The sequence below is a fragment of the Lygodium microphyllum genome, chromosome 3, assembly GCF_053477565.2.
Source record: "Lygodium microphyllum isolate KBCC chromosome 3, Lygodium_microphyllum_v1.1.10, whole genome shotgun sequence".
Taxonomy (NCBI): domain Eukaryota; kingdom Viridiplantae; phylum Streptophyta; class Polypodiopsida; order Schizaeales; family Lygodiaceae; genus Lygodium; species Lygodium microphyllum.
In genome coordinates, this window is record NC_141137.1 from 169571957 (window position 1) to 169578930 (window position 6974).

Below are 6974 nucleotides of genomic sequence, written 5' to 3' on the forward strand. Positions count from 1 at the left end.
TTGCTAGCAACTCGTCAAGAAGAGGGTTGCTTGCAACCCCTTCTCTAGATGACATTTTTTTTCACAAGTCTTCTCCATCATTTCTTTGAGGGGACTTGTGAAATTTTTTTCGTTGAACAATAGGGGTTCGTCGGAAATCTCTTCTCAATGAAAATGTTTTTCACAAGTCCTCTCTAAAGTTTTTTTCACTGAATATGGAGCTATTAACAATCCCTTCCTAACAAAAAAAAAAATCATAGGTCCGCTTAGAGAGATAGAGGCAACTTCTCAATTTTTTTCATCGAGAAGGGGTTGCTGGCAACCCTTGTCTGGAGACAAAAAAATTCACGTCCCCTCAGAGAGATGATGGAGGGGAGTTGTGATTCAAAGCTCTCTCTCTCTCTCTCTCTCTCTCTCTCTCTCTCTCGTTGAGAAGGGGTTGCTGAAAACTCCTGTTTGGCAAAAAAAAATCACGCCCCCTTAGAGAGATGATTATAAAGGCATATAATCTCTCTCTCTCTCTCTCTCTCTCTCTCTCTCTCTCTCTCTCTCTCTCTCTCTCTCTCTCTCTCTCTCTCTCTCTCTCTCTCTCTCTCTCTCTCTCTCTCTCTCTCTCTCTCTCTCTCTCCAAGAAGAGGTTGTCGGCAACCCTTGTTCAATAAAATTTTTTTTACATCCCCTTAGAGAGAAGATTATAAAGTCATATAATCTCTCTCTCTCTCTCTGTCTCTCTCTCTCTCAATGAGAAAACTACTACAACATTCAAGTGAACAAAGATTTATTATTCTAGTTCCTATAGGAGATAAAGAGAATTTCAAACCAAATGATGATATTGAGTCTCAAAAGTCATGCAAGTTAGCAGCATGGAGACTTCTCTCTAGGCATAATTTGGTATCCTTCTATGGAAATATATTTGCAATGATATCTTGTCGATGTGTTCTCTATATGTAATATAACTATGAATGGTAGGTTCATGTGTGGAAAATGGGAGAAGGGGATGCTACAAAATTTGCCATGGAAATGCACAGATTAGGTGCACTTAAAGGAGGAGTAGCTTATATATAAGGATCACCAAATTGAGCAATAGTGGAATGAGGAGATGTACTAGAGATGTTTTATCTTCCTTGACTACCTAAAGGTGAATTCCCCTCCAACAAGAATGCATTACACAAAAAATATTCGAAGAATACAAGGTGCAAGAGACATAAGGATCTAGATTCTTGGTAAGTAATTCCATATGTACTCTTTAGAATATGTCATGCTTTTATGTCTTCTTCTAAAGAGAATATGGATGATTTTAGGAAAGTGATACCTCCAGTGCATTTGTTCTCATAACTCATTCTTCGGTAAGATGTCAAGATAAAGCCACAATTTCTAAAGTGTTTCGATGATAGTGATTGGCCACACGTTAACCCTACAATTGTGGATGAAAGGCTCCACTAAGTGATCCAATGATATGCAGGTCTAGTAGGGTCAGATACTCTATTGAAAGATTTGGTTTTGAAGGTTATACAGCTCACCATTATGCTTATATGGTAAAGGTGGTTGAGGATGTTGAGCCAACTTGTTTTGAGGATGTTATTGGTCGTGCTCATTGGGATGCAACAATGGATAAGGAGATGGCTACATTATAAGCCAATAAGACTTGGGATCAAGTACCATTTCCTAAGGGCAAGAAAGCTATTGGTTGCAAGTGTGGATTTACAAAATCAAGCATAATGCATATGGTTCAGTTAGTAGGTCTAAGGCTAGGCTAGCTAGAAAAAGGCTTTGCTAAAACATATAGCATTGATATGGTATGATAGCATGTAAGCCTCTTTCAGTGCCATTGGAGCAAAATATGAAGTTGAATGTTACTATTGTGGATGAGATAGCAGACCCTACTATGTTCACGAGGATAGAAGGGAGTCTAATTTACATAACTATCACAAGGCAATGCTTGAGTTATGATGTTCGCCTTATCAGTCAATTTATGAAAATGCCTAGAAAGTCTCATTTGGATGCAAGTAGACGCATATTGAGGTATGTGAAGTCCACTTTGCACTATGGAATTTTTTATGAGGCAAGTAAGGATATGTAAGTGTTTGGATACACAGATGCAAATTGGACTGGTAGTATTTCTCTGACATAAGATCTACTAGCGAATTTATATTTTCCCTTGGTAGTGCAATAGTTACATGGAGCAGCAAAAGCAACATACAGTTACTTTATCAAGTATAGAGGTTGAGTATAGAGGTGCCACTACTATGGCAGCATGTGAAGTGGTGTGGCTGCAAAAGTTATTGGGTTATTTGGATGTGTAGGGAGATGGTCTCAAAGTTGTCATTCACTGTGAACGACATAAGCAGCATATAACTAACTAGGAACCTAGTATTCCATGCTAAGACAAAATACATTGAGGTGCATTACCACTTTGTGATGAGAGAGAAGGTACTTGCAAGAGATATTGACTTGCTGTATATTAGCACACAAGATCAGATAGTTGACATTTTTACAAAGGCATTGGGTGTAGAGAAGCTTCGAAAATTTTGAAGCTTACTTGGAGTTACAGAGGTACAATTGGGCTTGAGGAGGAGTGTTGATATGGCAAGCTCAACACATGTGGACATTGATGATGGACCGCCTGGCTAGATATGTTTGCATGTCTACAGTTAGCACGCCAGTGGTCATTATGATCCTCACTGTAAAATATTACACGGCGTAGCGAACAGAATCTGAGAAAGAGATAGAGAGTACACAACAGATAAGAGGAGAATCAGTAAATTCTTTAACTCCAAACAACTGATACAAAGATGGCTCTGTCCACCCGTGCGCTTCCACTGTGTGAAGCTTAGATGGCGATCTAGACAGAAGATAGGTGAAGAGCTTAAGGCTAGCTGGAACAACAACTCTAACTGGGTGAAAGATGAGTGTGAGATGGCTGCGAAGGGGTTTAGCTTTTATAGCGTGCGAAGGTCGTTAGGTCGGCCTGCTGACCGACCTACCATATGAGCCTCCACTAGTCGGCAACGGAATATTCCAGGGAATATTCCCTTTACCATCGAGCCGAGGGCGCTGCCCCCGGACCCCCGCCAAGGGGGCCGCTAGCCCCCCTGGGACCCCCCAGCTAGGGGCCGCTTCCGCGGCCCCCAAACCCCACAATAGGGGCCCTTTTAACTCCCTTACACCGTAACTCGATGCAATGCACCTTGAGTTGCTACCAGCTTAACCACTCCGTCTAACCCAAAGATTAGACCCACAATGGTCACCTTTTTGCCATCCGGTCACATAGACCTCATCTGATATACAAGTCAGGACTCTACCAATATCTGGGCTCACACTTGGCTTCTCCTCATAATGGGGGCCTTACAACTTTGAGCACCATGGATCATTGGTAGCACCTAATGAGGGTGGGGCATTGATCATATCTAACACTCACATGGTCACTAACTTATCACTTATTATATTTAGTTTGTTACACCTACCTACAACTGGCATAATTATAGTGTTAGTCAATTGGTATAGTTAGTTATGCACTGTTTGACTTAGTAGGCCACTTTTCTTTATGTTGTATCTTATCTATACTGTGTGTACATTGAAAAGTGTATGAAAGAAGAAGAAGAAACTAGAAAGAAAAATTTTCAGCCTCCATCTCTCTTCTTATGTCCTTGAGTGAGCATCCTCTTGTGTGTCTGGTGTCTGTTTAGCACAACAGCTCAAGCAAGTCCCCCCACCACACAATTCTTGACAACTTTCATAGGTGGTGCAATCTCTTAGATCTTTGAACTATACAGTCATATACAACTTTATCTACCACTGAGGCAAATACATTGCAACCATTGAGGCTTATAAGGAAGCTATATGGCTTACTCATCTAATGGGAGACTTGGGTATTGAAGGAGAGGTGCCTACATTGCACTATGATAGTCAGAGTGCTATTCAGTTGGCACGGAACCTTGTCTTTGATACAAATGCAAAGCACATTGAGAAGATGAAGTATCACTTCATTAGGGAGGTTCTTGAGGACAAGCGCATTGAGCTTGTTAAGATCCATAGAATGATAACCTTGTAGATATTCTTATGAAGAGTTTACCTTCTGAGCGCTTTGCATACTATAGAGTGATATCAACTGGGTATTGGATAGTATATTCACTTTCTTCTTATACTCCCATAAAGCAAAGCCTTTAAATGGGAGGTTGTTAGGGTAAAGGCCAATGGCCTATAGCTAGGTGGGTGCCCCTTGTATGCGTATACACTGTACAACCATATATAGTATATATGTGTATGTATACACACACACACACACACACACACACGTGTGTGTGTGTGTGTGTGTGTGTGTGTGTGTGTGTGTGTGTGTGTGTGTGTGTGTGTGTGTGTGTAAAAATAACAAAGAATAAGGGCACCATTCATTTTGCACCCACATAACTCTCTTGTGTTATTCTCCCTCTCAATCATCTTGCACTCCACAGCATTCATTCTAAACCCTATTGCCCCATCTCCACCCATAAGCACATCTATCCCCACACTGACACCTCACTCCAATTGAAGTCATCCATCAAGCCTTCCTCGAACCCAACAACCTTGTCATCCCCCACCTAATCAAACTCTCCATGCACCAAGTCTTCCTCAAACCTAGTGGCATTGTCACCCTCCAATTGATCAAACTCCCCATGCATCAAGCAACCTCCCTCTACAAGTGATCCCATGGTTGGCTTTGCATCTCCAACCTTAAAGAGCATAGAAGAAGAGACAATCGCAAAGTCATACAACAAGAAGGAATAATGAATGTGTAGCCAAGACAAAAAAATAACCAAGAAGTAAGCTAAGAAAACATCAGTATGACTATACAACTAGGATTTTAGAAGCACACTCATGTTGCATCAATACAAAAAAAGGTATGATGAGAAGGCATGTCTGGATATATGTGTGAGAAAATTAAAAAAAGTGGGGAGTAATGGATAGATATCATCAATCTTTGCATTGAAAGCAACTTGAAAGTCGATTTGGAACTGTCGCGTCTAATGCGCATACCAAGTATGTGAGCGGCCTATCCCAGATCTTTCATCTCAAAGCTCTTCTTGAGCTAAGCCTTAAGAGCATCTAGCTCATCATGAGCTTTCCTTGCTATCAGCATATCATCCACATAGAGGACCAAAATCAATAAAGAACCATCACGGGCTTTCTTCGTGTAAAGACACGGATCCGTAGCACTCTTGTTGTAGCCCTGTGTGACTGCATAAAGGCATCAAACTTATGATACCACTCCCTAGGTGTCTATTTCAAGCCATAAAGACTTTTCTTCAATTTGCACACTAGGTGTTCCCTGCTAGGTTTTGCAAAGCCCTTAGGCTGCTCCATATAAATCTCATCATGCAAGTCCCCATGTAAGAAAGCCATCTTGAGATCCATCTGGTATAAATCCAAGTCAAGCTGAGTAACCAAAGCCAAGACTAAGCGCAAGGTGGTCATCTTAACCACAGGAGAAAAGACCTCATCAAAGTCCACATCATGCTCCTGCTTAAAACCCTTTGCTACCAATCTAGCCTTGTATGTTGGCTTAGGGTGTCCAAGGGTACTTTTCAGCATGTACACCCACTTGCATGGCAAAACCTTCTTGCCCATAGGCAAGGAAACCAAATCCCAAGTGTCATTCTTATACAAGGAGTCTATCTCAGACTGCATAGCCCTCTCCCAGGAGTGACTATCACCCCTGTGCATAGCCTCATCATAATTGGAAGGCTCTCCTGATCTGTAACTAAGACATAATGCATCAAGGGCTGAAATCTATCAAGTGGACGTCTGTCTCTAGTAGACCGTCTCATGGTAAGCTTTGCTGCCTGCCCAGCTACTTGCACAACACCCTAACCATGAGCATCTCCTGCAGCTGTAGGCTGTCCAACTGGCTGTGCAGGAGCTCTCAGCTCCTTCGAAAATATGACCATGCGGATCTCAACAACTCTCTCAAACGGCCGATGCATCTTGTCTTCATGGAAGACTACATCATGACTGCTGATGACTTTCCGCACCTGTGGATCCCATAACCAAGGAAAATGCATTTGACACTTTGAGGATCCAGCTTACTTCTCTTGTCCTTGGGCACATGGCAAAATGCCTCACATCCAAAGACACGGAGATGCGCATAAGAGGGAGGTTTTCTAGTCCATACCTCCTCTACAACCTGGAAATCCAAACCACTAGAAGGTGATATGTTTATGACATGCACAGCTGTACTAACTGCCTTAACCCAAAAGCTCTATGGTAGGCCTGCATGGCTAAGTATACTGCATACACACTCTTGGATGGTTCTATTCATCCACTCAGCCAAACCATTCTGGGGGGGGTATAGGGGGCGGTCAACTGACGCTTAATACCCCTCTCATCACATAACTGCTCAAAAGCACGTGAGACATACTCACCCCCATTATCTGTCCTTAGGCATTTTAGCCTATACCCAGACTGGTTCTCAACTAATGCAAGCCATCTCTACAACACAGCCAAGACATTGGATTTCAGCTTAATGGGATAAGCCCAAACTTTTCGTGAAAAATCATCTATGAAAGTAACAAAATACTTGGCACCACCCATAGATTGACAAGGCATGGGCCCACAGACATACGAATGTACCAATGCCAAGGGCTCACTCATGCATGGCCTACTAGACTTCTTATGCGTAGACCTAGTCTGCCCTGCCATAATGACAATGCTCACATGAATCAAAACATGCATAATAAAGGGGCAGTAAGTACTGCAAACCAGAAAGCATTTTCATTTCCTTCAAAGACATATGGCCCAAATAGGGATGCCAAAGAGATACATGTGGGATAGAACCCATAGACAAAACATGATCAAGGGAAGAAGCTGATACAACAATCAAGGGATAGAGGTTGCCAGCCTTAGCACCTCTCGCAATCACAAGTCTACCACGAGTGATCTTCCCTGCAGAGTCTCCAAAACATACATGATATCCTACGTCATCAAGCTGTCCAGCTGACATGAGACTGCATGTCAAAGTA